The sequence below is a fragment of the Berghia stephanieae genome, chromosome 12, assembly GCF_034508935.2.
Source record: "Berghia stephanieae isolate SIO BIC M18660-M18661 chromosome 12, UCSD_Bste_1.3, whole genome shotgun sequence".
Classification (NCBI taxonomy): Eukaryota; Metazoa; Mollusca; class Gastropoda; order Nudibranchia; family Aeolidiidae; genus Berghia; species Berghia stephanieae.
In genome coordinates this window covers 15,639,345-15,661,892 of record NC_088371.1, presented here as the reverse complement: position 1 = coordinate 15,661,892, position 22,548 = coordinate 15,639,345, and the positions used below count along the sequence as shown (strand labels likewise).

The 22,548-nt window shown below is 35.0% G+C and overlaps 1 protein-coding gene and 1 long non-coding RNA gene across 10 annotated transcripts in view; both read left to right on the top strand.

Annotated features, from left to right (window-relative positions):
• The window catches only part of LOC144958378 (semaphorin-5A-like), a 272,714-nt gene that overhangs the window by 180,310 nt on the left and 69,856 nt on the right, over positions 1 to 22,548 (top strand). The window lies entirely within an intron of this gene.
• Positions 8,477 to 9,871, top strand: LOC144958379 (uncharacterized). The gene is made up of 2 exons (XR_013642416.1): positions 8,477 to 8,725; positions 9,664 to 9,871. It is a non-coding gene; the product is annotated as an uncharacterized LOC144958379 (long non-coding RNA).

Genomic DNA, 22,548 nt, shown 5'->3' with positions numbered 1-22,548 from the left:
ATTCAACCTTATTATTTAAAAACTATTATTTACATTTCTGAAGCTTGAAGGAGAATAACACATTAGGATGCTGGTACTCTGCCGCTTTATTAAAGAACACAGTATGCTAGTTGATCAACATTGCATATTATACTGTTTTTAAAAACAACCGCAATACTGGTATAAAATAAAAATCTGAAAAAATATGTCTGAATCAGAGTCAGACAAAGCAAAATTGCAATATTCTTAGGTTCCAAAGTTGTGACGTCACTTTCTATTAATCCTCTCCTTACCAACTTTAGGAAAATCGTCACATTCGTAACGATACAAACAACATTTTTCTTATTTAAACTTTTGAACATCATAAAATCTAAAGAAAATGAACAGTGTGTTGTAGACTAGGCGCTTAAGTAAAGATTTTACGTATGGCAAGAACTTACTGCTATTGTGTTTGAGTGATAAATAATCTATTTTTGTGTTAGTTGGGTGTGAAGTTTTGGGACAAATCCTGAAAATGGCTGGTAAGGAGAGAGTTAACGGCGATCACAGGAACAAAATGTGGGTTCCATTTGGAAATCGTTAAAACCGACAGGCCTCCCTCTGCGATTCGAGTGATGTTGATAATAAGGCGCAAAACAATTTTAGCAGGGGGAAATGCGATCAATTTGATATATTTTAAAGCAACTGTGCTCGAAGTAAAGACCACAACTTGATTCTTTATGTTGAATGTGGCCATGCAGCTGTATAGGGAATGAGATTAGCGGAAGAGTAGCGTCCCTTGATTGGACATCACCTTTCAGAGAGAGAACGTCAACATGGTATTGCGCATGCGTCTCTCTCGTCCTCGCTTTTGGTGAAGTGTCTCCGGAAGCGAGGACTAGAGACGCATGCGCACAACCAACATGACGTTCTCTCTCTAATAACGTTTCCGCCGGTGACGTCCAATCAAGGGACGCTACTCTTCCGCTAATCTCATTCCCTATACAGGATTTCCACATGGAGGGAATGGGACAATCATGCAAATGAAGCTGTTGAAGATCCGAGAGAAGTTCTGTCCTACGGAACTGAGCTCCCACATCCTTAGAGAATACCAGGATGGGCCCAGCTGCACTGACCATGACCTAAGAGTCTGCTCCACAGATGCCGTGGAGTGGGCCGGTGTTGGAGCGACAAGCTATGATGAGTGTAGAATCAAAATAGCCGTTTCTAGGAAGGTGGGACGTCACACGTTTTATTCCCATAAACAAGCAGTAAACAATAAAGGACGAGAACTAAGACATGAAAAGCTCCATTCTTATTATATGAAAGTATCAGTAACAAATCAGTAAGAAGCGGGCACGAGTATATTATGATTTTTAAAAAACTTGAGCTTTTATATAGCGTAATATCCACTAAACGTGCTCAAAACGCTTTATAAGGGATCCCTAGCCAACAGCAGCACGTAACATGTAGGACGGGACATGACGCCTGTTAGGCAATATTACATATTTTTCGGACAGAGACAAATCTGTAACGACCAGGTACTCATTTTATACCTGAGTATGGTGACAGAATGTAACTAAAGAGCCTTTTCCAAGGACTCAACTATGCGCCGAGCAAGGCTCGAATCCAGGACCTGCCAATCCGAAAGCGAGTGTCATACCACTAGACCACATAGCCGTACAAAAGTACACATGATAAATATCTGAAAAGATATGTTTTGACGTATGACTTTAATTAGGGTATATACATACATGAACATAACAGTAATATGTATGTTATTCGGTCAATGACATATTTTACCGTGATTTCGCTTCTTGATGAGTTAGGAAGATAAAACTAACTAAGGTATCGTAACATCTCTTCATCTGGTTAAGTTTACCTTGACTAAGGACTGCCAGGTGGCCACTTGCATGGCCAGTTTGGCCAAATTTAGCCACGCAGAGACTTGTCTTTCTCTTATTAATTTTAATTATTTTTTTTTCAAAACCAATCCTATTCTAGTCGTTTTTTGGGGTTTTTTTTTTTTTTTTGGTTTTGTTTATCCAAACTGATATTTGTTTCAAGGGAGTTAATAGTGCTTAGCCACGTGAAGTTCTATTTGGCCATTTTGGAAATCGAAATCGAAATTGGCTCCGAGGAACTCTGGCCATCCGGCAGCCCTGTCCTTGACACAGTTTTATTTATTTTTTAAACAACTAACTAGAGAACTACTCGCCCCAGTCTATCTACGTTTTGAGAAACGGTTTCCCTAATCAAGGGGTCAAATCACAGCTATTCTGATATTCGGCATACCTAATTTAGTGTGGATTACTTATTCCAAATATTTTCTATATCAACAATACCCGGTCTCATTGGCTGGTTTTATAACATGGTAATATTTGTTAACAGATGTCCAAAAAAGCATACCTAGCTAGTTTTAATCTAAGATCTTTCAGCACCAGGTATTCAAGAAACATCAATATAAAAGGTTAAACCCGACGTGTATTTATTTGCAGATCTGATAACCCAATTTATTATGGGCTTTTTGTTGTAATGGGAATCCCAAAATATGGCGCAAAATATTGTCCATAACAACAGTGTTAAACTAGGCCTATAATTACGTCCGGATGTCAGACCTGCATATATGTTTACGTCAGTGAAAACGCATTGTTTTCACGTTACAGAAACTTTTTTCTTAAAAGCCAGACTCCTACATTTGCCGAAGTAAAGCGCTATAATCATTATTAGGGGGGCGAAGTGGTCGAATGGTTAAGGCATTGCACTATGATCTGGAATGCTCCGAATTCGAATCCTGCTTCAGGCACTTTCGTTTTTTTCCTTGGGCAAGATTATAAACCCCCAATTTGCTCAGTTGGACAACATGGAAGATTCCAGTTGACACCAGACACCCTGTTTGAAGGATTATCTATATTATTCCTTTATGGAGTGTCTAGGCGACGGTATCTTGTGGCGGAAAGGCGTAGGAAATTTTTTTAAAAAATTATTATTATCATTATTATTATTGTTATTATTATTATTATTATTATTATTATTATTATTATTATTATTATTATTATTATTATTATTATTATTATTATTATTATTGTTATCATTATTATTATTATTATTATTATTGTATATTATTATTATTATTATTATTATTATTATTATTATTATTATTATTATTATTATTATTTTTATTATTATTAATTTATTATTATTATTATTATTATTATTATTATTATTATTATTATTATTATTATTATTATTATTATTATTATTATTATTATAATTATTATTATTATTATTTTCTTGAATAGATATTTGCTTTAACGATTTTTAAGATTACTCGAATTTTAAAAATAGAGTGCCAGTTTATCACCAGTAATATCTGTTAACCTAATTCTTGTGTTTGTCATAGTTTGTATGCAGTTTGTAATATCCTGCCAAGGTCTAGAAGGTGTTATTATTCCAATAAAAATAAAACCTTTAGCGTCTTTTTATTGTTATTATTTTACTTTATACTCTATTCCTTTAATGCTTTAGTATCTGTGTATTTATGATTTTACGCGTGGAATGATGCAACGTATAGTCGTAATACCACAAGTTGATCTAATACTAGTGACAAGGTTTGTCTAGAGCGACTTCTTATTAGGGCTAATATTTTATTTATCTAATTATTCATTTATTTGTATGTTTGTTTGTGTGTGTGCGTGTGTATGTGTGTGTATGTGTGTGTGTGTGTAGAGTGCAGCAAAGTGCTAAGAAAAATAACGTTGGATCGTTATTGATAAGAGGACTACTTTATGGCGTCAACAGACAGCCCTCAATTTAAAATTGTGTTATTATGAAGGATACGGTCTACCAAGAGCTCCCATCCCCAACACATAAACAAACCACACAGTACGAGATATTGACAAGATATGATATTATGTTTTTTTTTTCTTTTACTTCTCTTTGGTATGGAAACCATTGTGATTAGTTATCGACTGATCAAGATGTCCGTTCCCACCCCCTCCCGCTTCTCTCTCTGTCCTCCCCCCCCCCCTCCCCAATAAAATAAGATAAAATAAAACAAAACAAAGAAAAACAACTAAACATACTTCCCATTGTATGAAACTTTGACAAGATAAGTTTTTCTCATTTTGGTAAGGATCAAAATCACTTAATCAAGATGCCCTTATCCACCCCCTTCCCCCCCCCCCCCCCCCCCCCCCCCCCCCGAAAAAAAAGATACAAATAAAACTAAAAATAACAACACAACAAAACCAAAAACAAAAAAAAAAACAAAAACATTTCTATAGTGTAAAACATTGACAAGATACAATATATCTAATTTTTTTTTCTTCTTTGGTATAGAATCCAGTGATCAAATTTATAATTTAAAATATGAAAATTGAGATAAGGTCTTTATGTTTTATTGACGAGAATGAATTTTAATTTCTTAAATATTATTTTTAAAAAGCATTTCACATTTCTTGGCTTTTTACATTTAAATTAAAATTATCTTAGAGCATTTGTTGTATAGCGCAATATCCATTACACATGCTCAAATCGCTTTACAAGGGCTCCCTAGCTATCGGCAACACAAAATATGTAGGAAGAGACATGACGCCTGTTAGGTGATAATACAATTATTTTAAAACCCTTATTGGTATCTGTTACTCGTGACTATATCAACCCCGTTTTGAGGCTGTGCGGCACAATTTATTGTCCAAGTACTCATTGACTCCTGAATCCATTGAGGCCATGCCGTCATCTTCGACGTAACCTACATTTAAAAAAACAAAAAACAAAACAAAATCTTTGTGGTTATTCGTGGAATGCTGTTGGTTTCTGCTTCTGATCTGGAACATCAACCAGCTTCCCGCCTTTGTTACGGGGAAAACAATATCTGGAATCAATCAATCTTCACACGTCAAATTACTTAGGTGTTATACATTGACCTGGAGTCTTAGAGAGGTTGGTGTGTGTGTGTGTGTGTGCGTGTGTGTGTGTGTATGTGTGTGTGTGTGTGTGTGTGTGTATGTGTGTGTGTGTGTGTGTGTATGTGTGTGTGGTGTGTGTGTGTTGTGTATGTGTGTGTGTGTTGTGTGTGTATGTGTGTGTGTGTGATGTTGTTGTGTGTGTGTATGTGTGTGTGTGTGTGTGTGTGTGTGTGTGTATGTTGTGGTTGTGTGTGTGTGTGTGTTGTGTGTGTTGTATGTGTGTGATGTGTGTGTGTAGTGTGTGATGTGGTGTGTGTGTGTGTATGTGTGTGTGTGTGTGTGATTGTGTGTAGTGTGTGTGTGTGTGTATGTGTTTAGAAAATGGTGGATGGTGTGTTAGGTTTAAAATTTGATTGATTAAGTTTCCAGTAAAATGTGAAGGTGAATTTATTTAAGAAAAGTGCTTGATGAATATATTCCCACTAAATCGTGGTCGTTGTCATCATCATCATCATCATCATCATCATCAACATCATCATCATCATCGTTACTAGTATCATTACTCCAACAACCACCTACACCACTGCTACATCCAAAAATACTACCACAATCACCAACAAACTAAATAACACCAGCACCACATCACCAACTGAACCACCATTACTACCACTAGGCCCTCCAACCCCACTTACCCCAGAAACTTGTCCACAAAACTAGAGCTTTTAAATCTAGAGCTTTTATATAGAGCAATTTCCACTAAATTTGCTCTAAGTGGTTTACAAAGGGTCCCTTAGCAACACGTAACATGTAGAACGAGACATGACGCCTGTTAGGCGATATTACAATTTATTTCCGACAGAGACAACGCTGTTGACGGCCAGGTAATCATTTTACACCTGAGTACCTACGGTGAGAGAATGTGAATAAAGAGTCTTTTCCAAGGACACAACTATGCGCCGAGCGAGGCTCGAACCCAGGACCTTCCGATCCGAAAGCGAGTGTCATATCACAAGACCACATAGTCGCACTTACCCCCGAAACTTGTCCATGTCCATGTCCAAGCTGCCAACTCCCCCCCCCCCCCCCCCCCCAATCACATTACCAAACCTACCATGAAATATAACCATTTTTTCCCTTCCTACTCGTACAACGATGACATTTGTGTCCCCTCATCTCTAAACGGTATTAAGTCGGGATGATTAATATGCTGAAAATGGAATGTGTAGCCAGAAATATCATGCTTACGTTGAGTTTATATGCTTTATAGAGGAGAAGGGGTATCATAGTTTAGTAGTAGTAGGCATCCTTCCGTCTCAAGAGACGATGGTTTGCGCCCTGTATGGTTTTTAGTCTCATCAGTCTTGTATAGAGCAACGACGGGTGTGACTCAGCAGACCAATCCTTGCATGGCATTCTCTACCGCAGTTATCATAATTTACTGTGCTAAATACAAACGTTTCATATTTTTGACCAGTTTAACTATAATTTGACTTTTTAGCATCTGGTCCATCCCGACATAATACCGTTTTGAGACGAGGGGGTCACATTCCCCGACAATTCCGTGACAGAATCGACTCAACAGCACCTTTGTCTATCCACGACTATTCGACATTTTACATTAATAATAACCACTGTTTGTCTGTATCTTTAGTCTATAGTCATAGTAATCAGTCTAGACTTTAAGTAGAGCTTGACTAACAAGGCTTGGGCCACGACATTATTTATGACGTATCTCAAACGAGTCATAGTAGAAGAAAAAAATAATATTGGCAGTTCTTTCATAACTGAAAATCCAAAATTTTCAGCTTAAAGCTTTAAACTGAAAACAACAAAGGAGCTAACACTGTATTTAACTTACTAAATAAATAAATGAATAAATAATAAATAAGTTAATGAATAGATAAATAAATAGATAAATAACTAAATGAATTAATAAATTAAAAAAATAAATTAAAAACTAAAATTAAAAAAAAAACAACACATTTACGCATCAAAATCATGCTCCGATTAATTTTTCTTCGATATTTTAATGAGATATATTTTTTTTAAATCTCCATTTCTCAAAAAAAAAATTAACAAAAAAAAAGAAAACAAAATAAAAAAACGAAACAAACATTTAGTATTAGCTAATTATTCTATTTAAACGCAGTGATATGCCTTAGGGAAAAATGATGGTTAAAAATAAAGAAACAACCCCACAAATATTCCTCTGACAATAAATAGAGATATTCTTAATTCATTCGTTGCCAAACGATGCCATTCATACAAAACCAAATCGTATTCAGAATCTTGGCTTGAAAATGTCAATCTGGCGTCAATCCTCATTTAGATCTAATCTGTGCCAGGACTACATACAACTGTAGATAAATAGACCACCGGAGTCTGCTTATCTCAATTTGCCAATCTAATTCACAGGTTATGAATGTTATTTATCTGATCTATGCTAAGACCAGCTACTTGTCTAAAAGCATATTATTATTATTCTTTATTAACATATTATAACATAACATAACATAACATAACATAACATAACATAACATAACATAACATAACATAACATAACATAACATAACAGAATATAACATAACATAATAGAACATGGCTAAAGGCTTAATTTAGGATTGAATCCTGTAAATGTTGTTGATATGAAAAATACAAAACGATCTATCAATAATATACATATATACACACACACACACACACACAATAAATATATATAATATATATATATATATATATATATATATATATATATATATATATATATATATATATATATATATATATATATATATATATATATATAAAAGAATCGTTAAACAAATGATTAAGAAAACATTAGTGGTCATATTGAAATCATGAAATAATTTACGATTTCAAAGACGCAACCCGGAGCATTAAATACAATCTTTGCCGTCTGTCAGTCGTTGTCTTTATTTGCCCGTCTATCTGCCTGCTCGTATGATTGCCTTTAGCCCCCCTCCCCCTCCCCCCCCCCCTCCCCCTCCACTCTCTCTCTCTCTCTCTCTATTTCTCTCTCTCTCTATCTCTCTCTCTCTCTCTCTCTCTCTCTCTCTCTCTCTCTCTCTTAGTGTGTTAGTGGGTGTAAGATAAAATATTATTAGAAACACGTCATCCAATAAATGTGTGTTTTTTTTACGGGGAACATTTCAAGTTGAAAGTCTCAACCACTCCCTGATAACAAACGACTGGCTGTTAATTAGTACTTGATGGTGCAACACTCTTAGATTCTTGAACTCCAACGATAGGAATTTCAAACACGTTCTCAATGGCGCTGCGCGACAACCAAAGGGTTAAAAATGGATTATTTTGTTGTTGTTATTTTTAATTTTTTATTATTATTTTTCTTTTTTGGTATTTATGTTTTTATTGTATTTTTTTCATGATGAAGAGTTTTTAGCCCGAAACGTTCAGTGCTTGGTATTTTGTGTTTGTTTTTTGAAGCTGTTTATTTCTACATATATAGACAATACCCAGTTAGTTCCCCTGGCACTCGATACTGCTCTTTACTAGCAAAACAATGGTCAAATATTGACATTTTAATCTTTCACAACCAATTAAGGTTTATTCTACAGCTTTGAAATAGGATTCCACAGTCTGACGTCACGTCCGCCTAGCAACGAATCGGCTGGCTCTAAACAAAAAAAAAATCCGTGCTTGGTCCGGGCAAGGATTAATTGGAAAATCGCTCAAAAAACAATTTTTATCTTAAATATGGTCCAGTGTTTTGTACCAGATTGTCTACACCAGTCAGAGAGTCACTCCTGCAAGTTTTACAGATTTCCAAATGGACAGGCAGACAAAAAATTGAAGAAAAAGTGGATCACTTTAGTCAGGTAAGCACGCACGCCTCGTCGAACATTTGATAGAGTTCGTAGTCCAGATCTAGGTCAAGTTCTAGCTTACGTAGGCCTATATTTTATGATTACAGTGTACAATTGCACGAAATTATAAATAAAAATACATTCCAAACTAGATTTTTATTGAAGTTGAAGCAAAAATGATATCTCAATCGTTTTGATGTTAAGGCTGATAAACTGAATGAGAGTTAAGGTCTACTGATAAGTGATATTTTTTTTAAAAAGGAGAACAAGAAGAAAGAGAAGAAAATATTTGTTAAAATCTTACTTTAAACTCGATACCTTTATGGCAAAATGAAAATAAATAAATAAAATAACGCAACCTCTCCCCCCCCCCCCCACCCCTCCCCTCACGCAGATATCTCTCTCTCTCTCTCTCTCTCTCTCTCACACACAAACACACATACTTTCCTCTTTTTTTTGGAAAGTTTCTCTGATTCTCTGCCATGCCTCCCCTCCCCGACAGCCGAGGTGGCAACTCTGTGTGAACAAAGCAAGATGGCGGCAGGGACCTCTCTCCTTTACCTGTGCCCGATTGTTGACACTCCAAAGTTTCCATCACCGCACTGTCCAGTACAGTACTGACTGAAATAAAGAGAAAACGCCAGTCTTGCCACACTCAACCCCAAGATCAACTTTAACTGTGTAAATTTAAGAATTCATATTTTTATATATACCTAGTCAAAATCATCAAAAGAAGTAATGAGGAAGTGCGACATTTTGCTGAAAGTGCGATTTCATAAAAGACAGGCGAGAGACCCACCAGTAACCTAGTCTCTTGCACACCTTTGATTTATCATGCATTGAGCTGGTGTCAAACAAGATAGTCTAAAACAAAGTACTTATCAAATTAAATAATATACCCAATATGCCCAACAGAATTATTGTTTTTTTTTTAAATCTTTTCATTTCAGGAGAAAGGACAAAAGATCCAACATCATCATCAAGAGTGCGTTCTTGTCATTTCAGAGATGGTGACAAAGCCAACCTCCCTGAATGGTTTGACAGAAATAAAAATAAATTGTTTCCATCAGAGCCAGAAAGAAAGAAAAGAAAAGTGACACAAGGAATTCCCACCCCATCTCAATTGGCACCAACATCAAGAAGTCCACCACCACCACCACCACCACCACCACCACCACCACCATCATCATCATCATCATCATCATCATCATCATCATCATCATCATCATCATCATCATCATCATCAGCTCAACTCTCTTCATCATCATCACAAAGTCACACCTTTAAAAAAACCAGATTCCTCATCATCATTATTTTCCTCCTCATCATCATCCTCATTATCTTCTCCCTCATCATCATCTCAACTCTCGTCACCATCATCACATGATTCCATCTTTTAAAAAAAACAGATTGTAGAACAAGTGAGGATATTTTAAATAGAACAACAAATTTAATTCAAGAACAAGAAATTACAGACAAAAATAAGGAAATAGCTAGCTTTAAAAAACCCAACTAAGTTAGATTCAACGCACTTACACTGTTTCAAGCCTTACAGAAAAAGTTCTTCGAATGGAGACAGGTGTACATTGTTTTAAAATATTTAATATTATTGTTCAATATGTTGAGTGCTTTAGAGGTAACATTATTTATTATAGTGGATGGGAAGTTCAGGAAGAGACAGTTGCATTAAAAGACAAAATTTTCATTATTACACTGATGAAACTTAGACAGAACTACGCTAACCTTCATATTTCACAATTGTTTAGCGTTAGTGAAAGTACTATAACAAATATTATACAAACTTTTATTCATGTTTTACATAAGCCATAAGCTTCTCTTTGAAAATGTTATGAAGGTTACATGCCCTTCTAGACATAAAAATAAACTATCAGCTCCATCATCATTTTTAAGATTTCCAAATTGCAGAATGATCATTGATTGTACAGATGACCAAATTGCTATTCCTAAAGAAATGGATAAACAACTCTTAATTTATTCTTATAGGTCCATGAATTCTGTTAAAGCTCTTGTTGGTCTGAGTCCAAATGGTGTGATAAATTTTATTTCTAAACTGTATCCAGGGTCTGTCTCGGATAAGGTCATTGTACAAAATTGTGGATTACTAAAACTTTTAATTTTAAGCCCTGGAGATTTAATTTTAGCAGATAAAGGTAATAAAGGTAAAACCCCATCCTGATTCAAGATATTTTACCTCAAGGAGTAACTGTAAATATTCCTTCCTTTTTACATAATAAATTTACTGAAAATGAGATTTTATTAACAAAAGAAATAGCTTCATGTAGAATTCATGTTGAGAAAGCTAATGAAAGACTGAAAAATGTTAACATCCTCTCATATATTCCAACCATGTTAAGAGAAACATCTGATATTATTTTTCAATTTGTTGCAGCACTTGTCAATCCCCAGTCTCCTCTTATTAAGGAGACTGCATTTTGTTAGCTTTGCCATTTATTTTGTACAACACACATATTTTGTTCATCATCATCAAATCACCATTCAAAATAATGGTTTTGTAGGTCCATACATGATTTTACATGATAAACATGACAAATTATGGCATTGTTGTATCAATGTATGTTCAATGTCATTAACATTGTTAAATAAAACCACACAAATTAGTTTTGGACTGAATCAACCCAAGGCATCATCAAGATAGATCTGTGGAAGTAAAAGAATAAAAGATTCAAATTTAGAGCTGCGACCATGCTCAATAGGCAAAAAAGAAACAAACTAATTAAACGTCAATTGTGGTCTTGTGGTATGACACTCGCTTTCAGATCAGAAGGTCCTGGGTTTGGGCCTCGCTCGGCGCATAGTTGAGTCCTTGGAGAAAGCTCTTTACTCACAATTTCTCACCGTACTCAGGTGTCAAATGAGTACCTGGCCGTTAACAGCGTTGTCTCTGTCCGAAAAAATTGTAATATCGCCCAACAGGCATCATGTCCCGTCTTACATGTTAAATGTTGCTGTTGGCCAGGGACCCCTTGTAAAGCACTTTGAGCACATTTAGTGGATATTACGCTGTATAAAAACTCAATTAAAAAAACAAATTAAGTGATTCTTTCATTCATCTTGCTTTGTTGATAAGGGGGAAACCCGAAACGTCCATTTTATCTGTTTTCGTATATTAAATTGAAGTTCACATTCAATTTCACAATGTTATTGATTTCTTCGAGTTTCAAGCAGCAACATTTACATTACACCTTAACCCAATAGGAAATTTAGTTTACCGTGACTAACACTGGTCTAAATAAATCCTTTATTCATCCCATAGAGGAAATTTATCTCTAGGGTCTATTCCCAGGGAAGACTGGAATAACCGCGGTGCAGCGCCGCAAATTGAGCTAGGGCGAGGTGACTTGCTCAAGGCCACACAGCGCAGCGGCGGGTGAACGAACTCGGTACCTTTCGGGTACGAAGCAAAAACCGTACCGCTGATCCACGCTGCCCCACATGAAGTATTATGATAAAATGTCTAGCGTGATTGGTGATTGTGATGCTCATATGAGTATTATAATAAAGGTTACAACACGATACTAAATAGTATGTAGTAGACTATAGTCAATAGCAACGAAAATTAGCGAAGCAAGACTAAGACTAAGACCTCAAAGACTCAAAGTCCGTGGTCCATAAGATAAAAACACAATAATTCAATGACTCCCTCTCTCTCTCCCTAACTAAAATCGAACGTAAACAGTTAAATCTTTCCATTGGATATACTAAATCTGCCTAAACTCAAAGTAAACTGATTATTGTCCAACAGTAGTTTTACGGAGATGTGAGATTTTGAGAGTGAGAATGAGAAGACGAAATGACTTACCTTCACAGAATACTCTTTATTCTTCATGCTGGCTTGAACTTTGCCGAACATCAAGCCATCTGAGTAAGTGAAAGTCAAAACATGACCTGACTGAGATGATGATTTTCACCTCGCGAGACACTTTTATGCTCATTGGAGAAGTATTTCATAAGGGCGGTGATGGAAATAGAGTTCGTGTCAGCCATTTTTCTCGACTGTTTAGAGCCAGCCGGTTTGTTGCCATGCGTTGCTGCGCAGGATTACGTCACGACTTAGGAAGCCTATTGCTGCCGGAAATTGACAAATATAGTAGGTACTCCCACTTTTTGTGGCTCACTGTGTTAATAATTTGGTAATCATGTCAAATGATCTTAGTGAAGTAAAATTGAGTTTTTATCAACAATTATCAGTAATGGAACCGCCTGAAAACGATAGGTATTATGTTGGGATGATTGAGGTCTTAAAGGGAACCCATTCCGGTCATTCCGTATGCCCTTCGCGGTAGCTTTACTTTATATTGCTATTTAAACCGTTGAGTTAGAAATGAACCGCGTTGTCATTGCGGCTACCATAAAATCGAATCAGTGCCAGATGTACACACATTGCTGGTCCTTATGATATGCTTACAAATGGCAGATAACTTACAGATAACTTTCAGACAGTGGTTTGATTGTTACTTTATTTTAGCTGTTAACCTTTAGATCCTCATTACAATAAATGACTTATTGATATTTTTCAATGTCTATTCTTTTCTTCTTTTTTTTTTCGTTTAGTTTAATCTTGAGTTTAGCCTCAGCTGATTGAGCGAAAGATGCGGTGGTTGCTGTGGTGGTTGTGGAGAAAGAAGAGGAGAAGGGGAATGAAGCGAAGGAGAAGGTGAAAAAGAAGAAGAAGAAGAAGAAGAAGAAGAAGAAGAAGAAGAAGAAGAAGAAGAAGAAGAAGAAGAAGAAAGGAAGAAGAGAAGAAAGAAGAAAAAAGAAGAAGAAGAAGAAGAAAAGAAGAAGAAGAAGAAGAAGAAGAAGAAGAAGAAGAAAAGAAGAAAGAAGAAGAAAGAAGAAGAAGAAGGAAGAAGAAGAAGAAGAAGAAGAAGAAGAAGAAGAAGAAGAAAAGAAGAAGAAGAGAAGAAGAAGAAGAAGAGAGGAGGAGGAGAGAGAGAAGGAAGAAGAAGAAGAAAAGAAGAAGAAGAAGAAAGAAAGAAGAAGAAGAAGAAGAAAAGAAGAAGAAGAAAAGAAGAAGAAGAAGAGAAGAAGAAGAAGAAGAAGAAAAGAAGAAGAAGAAGAAGAGAAGAAGAAGAAGAAGAAGAAGAAGAAGAGAGAAGGGAAAAAAAGAAGAGAAGAAGAAGAAGAAGAAGAAGAGAAGAAGAAGAGAAGAAGAAAAGAAGAAGAAAGAAGAAGAAGAAGAAAAGAAGAAGAAGAAGAAGAAGAAGAAGAAGAAGAAAAGAAGAAGAAGAAGAAGAAGAAGAAGAAGAAGAAAGAAGAAGAAGAGAAGAGAGAAGAAGAAGAAGAAGAAGAAGAAGAGAAAAGAAGAAGAAGAAGAAGAAGAAGAAGAAGAAGAAGAAGAAGAAGAAGAAGAAGAAAAGAAGAAGAAGAAGAAGAAGAAGAAGAAGAAGAGAAGAAGAAGAAGAAGAGAAGAGAAGAAGAAGAAGAAGAAGAAAGAAGAAGAAGAAGAAGAAGAAGAAAGAAGAAGAAGAAGAGAAGAAGAGAAGAAGAGAAGAAGAAGAAGAAGAAGAAGGAAGAGAGAAGAAGAAGAAGAAGAAGAAGAGAAGAAGAGAAGAAGAAGAGAAGAGAAGAAGAAGAAGAAGAAGGAAGAAGAAAAGAGAAGAAGAAGAAGAAGAAGAAGAAGAAAAGAAGAGAGAAGGAAAGAGAAAGAGAAGAGAAGAAGAAGAAAAGAGAAGAAGAAAGAAGAAAGAAGAAGAAGAAGAAGAAGAGAAGAAGAAGAAGAAGAAGAGAAGAAGAAGAAGAAGAGAGAAGAAGAAGAAGAAGAAAGAAGAGAAGAAGAAGAAAGAAGGAAGAAGAAGGAAAAGGGAAGAAAGAAGAAGAAGAAGAAGAAGAGAAGAAGAAGAGAAGAAGAAGAAGAAAGAAGAAGAAGAAGAAGAAGAAGAGAAGAAGAAGAAGAAGAAAGAAGAAGAAGAAGAAGAAGAAAAGAAGAAGGAAAGAAGAAGAAGAAAGAAGAGAAGAAGAAGAAGAAGAAGAAGAGAGAAGAAAGAAGAAGAGAAAGAAGAAGAAGAAGAAGAAGAGAAGAAGAAAGAAGAAGAAGAGAAGAAAGAAGAAGAGAAGAAGAAGAAGAAGAAAGAAAGAAGAAGAAGAAGAAGAAGAAGAAAAGAAGAAGAAAAGAAGAAGGAAGGAAGAAGAAGAAGAAGAAGAAGAAGAAGAAGAAAGAAGAAAAGAAGAAAGAAGAAGAGAAGAAGAAGAAGAAGAGAAGAAAGAAGAAAGAAAGAAGAAGAAGAAGAGAAGAGAGAGAAGAAGAAGAAGAAGAAGAAGAAAGAAGAAGAAGAAGAAGAAGAAGAAGAAGGAAGAAGAAGAAGAAGAAGAAGAAGAAAAGAAGAAGAAGAAGAAGAAGAAGAAGAAGAAGAAGAAGAAGAAGAAGAAGAAGAAGAAGAAGAAGAAGAAGAAGAAGAAGAAGAAGAAGAAGAAGAAGAAGAAGTTATTTTGTTATAGTAAAATGATTTTATTGTCGACCATTATTATTTTATAGGTAATAATAAAACTGTCTCCGACATCTCGTTTATTAATCTGCTTGTCTCCCCTTGTCAACTTTAACCTTTTTAATCATCATCATTTTAATATATACACAGTTCACCGCCACTCTCCCGAAAACGAAACCGAGACGTCTGTTATATACAAGTCTGGCATTTGACCCAAATTTCACCTAAGTGGAGGGATAAACAAAGGGGTCCAGAATAAACAAAAGTTAATGTTTTGTCATTATTGGGTCACGTTTCTTTTTTTTTTCCTGCTGCTGATTATTATTATTATTATTATTATTATTATTATTATTATTATTTATTATTATTATTATTATTAATATTATTATTATCATTATTATTATTATTATTATTATTATTATTATTATTATTATTATTATTATTATTATTATTATTATTATTATTATTATTATAAGTCAAGTGAATATTAAGTTGCAAGCTGCGAGCTGTGGATTGTAAATGAAATGAGAAAAAATGAATAAAACGGAAAACAAACATGGAGCGTTTCCTCTTCAAAACCCTTCTTTAATCAATAGCAAAAAAAAAAAGTTATAATGGTTTTTAAAAATTGTGAATTTCCATTTTAATAAGTTTGGTAAATAGACCTACAAACAATTTGTGTAAGTTGATATTTCGTATTATATGTAGAATGTTCTATGTTCATTTCCTTCTTAACCCTCTCCTTACTAACTAGAGAAAAATCGTCACATCATTTGTTAAGATAAACCAACATTTTTCACAATCAGATTTCTTTTCTACATCACAACATTCGAAGAAACATATTTATTAAATTTATACTGTTATGTAAAGCTTGTTTTGATGGAGGAAAGTATGTACATCATGTAGAATTCCTTTTGAGTTAGAGTTTTTAAAATAATAACAATGTTATGGTTTATGGGTTTGACGTTTCGGGGAAAATGGTCGGTAGGGAAAGAGTTACGTATCATTGCACTATAACCTGTTCCTGTTCCAAAGTTGTTACCCATCTCCTCAAACCGGTATCATGCCGGAATGAACTAGGTGTCAAAAAGTTGATTTAAAATAGAAAAATGATTGGTGAGTTTAAAACTTCTTTATAAAACAACAACAACAACAACAACAAAAATCGGAAATCGCTAAATTTTATATCGATATTTCGATACTCATTGAGTAAAAGGATGAAACAATCTTGTACTCTTATTAGTTTCGATACTACAGAAATCCTGCACCGTACTTTTCTGTAAACGTTCCGTGTTAACTACTGTAGTTTTATCGTTTTCTGTTGTTTTTTTTTTTTTTTTTTGTTTTTTTGGCTTTCTTGTAAAATTTATAAATTGTCGCTAACAGGAGTTTTGTCTCAGCCATCGATTTATGGAACTTTGGGTTTTGTTTTTTTTGTCACCTTAAGACACTTTATCCATTGTCCTTTGTGAATTTATGAAACAAGTTTTTCCATACTGATTTGAGACGTGGGGTCACATATGATATGACACACAAACCTCAAAACGGTATATTACATCGGTATGGGCCAGTTGTCGAAATAAATTGGATTTAAAGTAGATAAAAATATCAGATAATATAATATGAAATTATAGTTTTTGGTGACCTTAAGAAATTTATCCATTGTCCACTATAGAGGGGTCTACAAGAAATAAACTTTACACAAGTTTTACTTTTATTTCACCTATACATTATATACGCAATACTGTTTTTGTCACCTTAAGAAACTTTATCCATTGTCCTCGATACAAGAAAGAAAATTTACACACGTTTTTTATTTTATTTCACCTATAAATTCTATTTTCAGCACCTGGTTCACCCTTGACGCAATACTGTTTTCAGACCGTGAGTCACAAATTATGTGACATACCTCGTCAAAACGGTATTATGTCGGGATGAAGCAGATGTCAGAAACATTGATTTTTAAGTAGAAAAAAAATCAAATAATTGTATTTATAGTTTGGATGACCTTAAGAAACTTTATCCATTGTTCTCTATACAAGATACAAACTTTACACAAGTTTTACTTTGTTTTACTTTCGCCTATAAATTCTATTTTCAGCACCTGGTACAAACCGACACAATACTGTTTTGAGACCGTGAATCACATATCATATGACACACAAACCTCAAAACGGTTTTATGCCGGAATGAACCGTGTGAAACTGAATGTAAACTTCAATTTAATAGATGAAACCAGATAAAATGAATGTTTCGGGTTTCCCCTTTATAAAAAAACAGTTTTGTTAATAAAGGGGAAACCCAAAAACGTCCATTTTATCTGTTTTCGTAAATTAAACTGAAACTTAAGTTTTGTTGATAGAGGGGAAACCGGAAACGTCAATTTTATCTGTTTTCGTTTATTAAATTGAGGCTTACATTCAATTTCAAATTGTTATCTATTTCTTCGAGCTTCGAGCAGCAACATTTACATTTAATTTGTCGGATTGAACCCTATACCCCAAAGTGGATTCAATGTATCTAGAAATAATCAGATAAAATATGAAATTATAGTTCTGTCTCCTTAAGAAATTGTATCCATTGACCTCTTTACAATAGATAGTTCGAAGATAACGTCACTCTGGTCTTTGTTATTGTTTTTTGCCATCCGCGTATATGAGTAATGCTCACTGAACTGTATTAACCAGACTATAAACGTTCATGGATACACACAGTTGTGTGTGTTGGTCCGTTCTCCTTCCGGATGGCAATGTTATGAGCTTCTTAGCCAAGCCCATACTATCCATATACAATGTGTGACCCCTCGTCTCAAAACAGTATTATGTCGGGATGGACCAGATGCTAAAAAGTCAATTTATAGTTAAACTGGTTAAAATTAAGAAAAGTTGGTATTTAGCACAGCTAAATATGATACCCCTTCTCCTCTATAAAGCATATAAACTCAACGTAAGCATGATATTTCTGGCAACACATTACATTTTCAGCATCTTAACCATCCCGACTTAATACCGTATTGAGACGAGGAGTCACATATTGACTATAAATTCAAGTTTTACAATTCAAGTGATTGCGACATAATACCGTTACGATATGATGATGGATTACATTCTTCTTTCTTAGAATTCAGACAGGAATGTAATTTACCGTGCCCTCACGTATAATTACAACTACTAATAATTGTGTACTATATTTACCATGTTACGTTGTTTTACGTGACATATGATCACGTGTGTCAGAAAGTCGTTGATCATTGGTTGTTAGTTGGAGAACAGGTTACCTGTGAGTTATGAATTTTTAAAAAAAATAAGAAAAATAAGAGAAAAAAACAGAAAAGACAGTTAAAGAAAACGCCAAACGAGTCAGTTATATATAAAAGGTATTTGGTGTGATAAATTATTCATATGAATCTATAGATAGTATGCAGATGACGTCACTCAGGCCTTTGTTATTGTTTTTGCCATCCGCGTTTGTGAGTTGTTCTCACTAAACTGTATTAACCAGACTATAAAAGTTCATGGTTACACAGAGTTTATGTGTTGGCCCGTTATACTTCCGGATGGCAATGTTGTGAACTCCTTGGCCAAGCGCATTCTATCTATAAAGTTAAGTAGTAGTACTCCAGAGACCCACGGACCGAAGTTTATCCCTGTTTCAATAGATAGAATGAAGTTGACGTCACTCGGGTCTTTATTATCGTTTTTAGCCATCCAGGGTTATGAGTAATTCTCACTTAACTGTATTAACCAGACATAAAAGTTCATCGTTACATAGTTTTGTGTGTTGGTTCGTTTTATTTCCGAATGACAATGTTGTGAGCTTCTTAGTCAAGCGCATTCTAACTAGATATAGATAGTATGCGCTTGGCTAAGAAGTTCATAACATTGCCATCCGGAAGTGTAACGGACCAGCACACAAAACTGTGTGTATGCATGAACGTTTATAGTCGGGTTAATACAGTTCAGTGAGCATTACTCATAAACGCGGATGGCAAAAAACATCAACAAAGACCTGAGTGACGTCATCTTTGAACTATCTGTAGGCAGATGCTTATGGTTACAGGGCAGAAATGAGCAAGGATGGGTGATCTTTATTGACGACCAGCATTTATTTAGACTAAAAATAAAATGTCATCACTCTGAAACCAGAAGATCAATTACCCAGGTTTGTACCCAGTCCCCCGGAAGACTTGTTTTACACTACCAATGAGATTGGAACCAGTACTTTGACATCACACATTTGTTCCCTATTATTTGATATGGTTAGAATGAATTTTTAAAAAGAAGAAGAAGAAAGAAAAAAAGACAAGAAAAAAAAGTGATGAAAAAAAGAGAGGAAAAAGCTGTTAAAAAGCCAATCTGGCAACCTCATCATTGGAGAATCGTGACCAGACAACTGATGTTGTATACTATTGATGTTGAATTCCTCATTCAATAATGTCGGGAGTTGACCGACGGCCTGGGATACCTGCTTGACCACTTGTCAAAAGGTTGCTGGGTCGAGTCTCTTGCCGTAGGGCAGTACTTGAATTTTGTAATGAGACAAGATGAATGAATGATTGTGATGGTGGTGGTGGTGAAGATGATGATGATGATGATGATGATGATGATGATGATGATGATGATGATGATGATGATGATGATGATGATGACGGTGATTATGATGATGATGATGATGATGATGATGATGATGATGATGATGATATGATGATGATTGATGAGTGATTGATGATGATGATGATGATGATGATGATGATGATGATGATGATGATGATGATGATGACGATGATGATGGTGGTAATGATGATGATGCTGATGAGATGATGATGATGATGATGATGATGATGATGATGATGATGATGATGATGTCTACGATCATCAAAAGCAAGTGAAATGTTAATTGTTATTGTAAGATTCTTTAAACTCCCGTCCTACCTTTTAGACTTCGAACAAGTTGCCAATACGCTCTGGGAACGAGTTCGAAATTTCAACCACATGAGCTCAACAATTTTATCATTATTCCTCTCCAGGGACCTCACCTATGTTACTTCTTGTCTAAACGTATTCATTTGGTTTTACATTTCAATGACAGGATCTCGAATCAAACGATTTTATATTAAGAATTATCAATGCAGTCAAGATAGCCTTGAAATTTAAGCATTTATATAGCGCAATATTCAATAAGCGTGATCAAAGCCCTTTACAATGGTTCCCTAGTCAACAACATCATAACTTAAAATTAGTGGACATGACGCCTGTTAATGGTATTACATTTTTTTTGTTTCAGACAAGGAAAACGTTGTAAACGGTCAGTCAGGTATACATTTTACACCTCAGTCCGTTGAGAGAATGTGAGTAAAGAGCATATTCCAAGAACTGAACTATAGATAGTATGCGCTTGGCAAAGAAGTTCACAACATTGCCATCCGGAAGTATAATGGACCAACACACAAAACTATGTGTAACCTTGAATATTTATAGTCCGGTTCCTACAGTTTAGTGAGAATTACTCATAAACGTGGATGGCAAAAATAATAACAAAGACCTGATTGACGTCATCTTTGTTATCTCTATACACCGCTCGACTGATTCTGGGATCGATCTTGGTCCCCTTGCTTGTGAAGCGAGTGCTCTACCAACTGAGCTATCGGGGCTCCCGTCGTCTTCTTGTGCTGTTGCGAAATAATTTGGGTATTTTTTTGGGCTACGATTGAACGAAGACAACGGCCAAAAAAACAATGCATCGACACAGTAGCGACATTATATGAGTTAAACATCAATTTATACCATTAAAAACCCCATTATAGAAGAATAAACAGCGAACGCGTCAATCACTACGCCACGGGATCGGCCTTCATAAAATTCTTAAGGGTCATTCATTGACCACTAGGTCGTAGAGTCCAGTTCATCTTGTACAAATAAAACCAAACCCATTAGGGCGACCACTCACTGGGTGTGAGGTCCTTCCGATTGTCCGAGATTGCACCTAGATGTGTGCGTGTGTGTGTGTATATATATATATATATATATATATATATATATATATATATATATATATATATTATATACTCGTATATATATATATATATATATATATATATATATACTCGTATATATATATATATATATAATATATATATATATATATATATATATATATATATATATATATATATATATATATATATATAACGCTATTGAGGTAGAATTCCATAGTTGCCACAGTCGCTCAATGTAATTTTGCTTAGGGTATGAGATATCTGAGTAGATAAGGCATTGCTTCTCCACCATGAGGTCCCATGTTCAAGCTCCCACTAGCTGTTGGCATCTTGTTTGTTTTTTTTTAGTTTGAGCAAGAAAAGTAGCTTCTCGGTGCATAGTTGAGTCCTTAGAAAAGGCTCTTTACTCACATTCTCTCACCGTACTCAGGTGTAAAAGTAGTAGCTGACTGTTAACAGCGTTGTCTCTGTCGGATTAAATTATTATAATATCGCCTAACAGGCGTCATTTCTCGCTCTACATGTTACGTATTGTTGTTGGTCAGGGACCCTTTGTAAAGCGCGTTGAGCACGTCTATCGTTCATCTATGAAGCCTCTCCATTTTCACTCTTTCGTTAATATTTCTTTGAGCACGTTCAGTGAATATTGCGCTCCATAAAAAGCTCAATTTTTTTATTGGTCTCCTTGCGGTGCAGCACAGCGCAGCGGATAACATCTGAGTTATCTAAGTTTTTTTTTTACTAGATAGTCCTTAAAAAGAAGATTCTTTGGGTTGATTAACACTCTTGCTTTTTGGAAACAAGGACGTGCTCCAAATCGCTGGACGAGCCTTGCGACTGCGTGTTAGTGTGTTAGTACACACGTGTAAGAAATCTTTTATTTTTATCCTCAATCGATTCGGATTTCGTTATCTCGAAATAAAATACATGTTCAAACATACTTAAACATTACTTTTTTTTTCTTCTAAAATCTGATTTCAGTAAAATTTAATTTGATAATCTGACGTCGCAGATTATTATTGTGAACTTGATATCATTACGCGTTACAATTTATGGTGGAGGGATAGAATAAAGATATTTATACAGCCGAGAAAAAAAAAACAAAAAAAAAAAAACAAAAAAACATCCATCCGAAGATATAAACACACCTTGAGTCCAGGTAGGCTGTTTTTTAAAAAAAATATTTCTTTTTCTTTTGTTTTTATTTTCTTTCTGCGCTGCCTGGCACTGTTTCATGCGCTTGGCTAAGAATCTCACAACATTGCCATCCGGAAGTATAACGGACCAACACAGATAACTATGTGTAACCTTGAACGTTTATAGTCTGGTTAATACCGTTTACTGAGAATTACTCATAAACGCGGATGGCAAAAAGC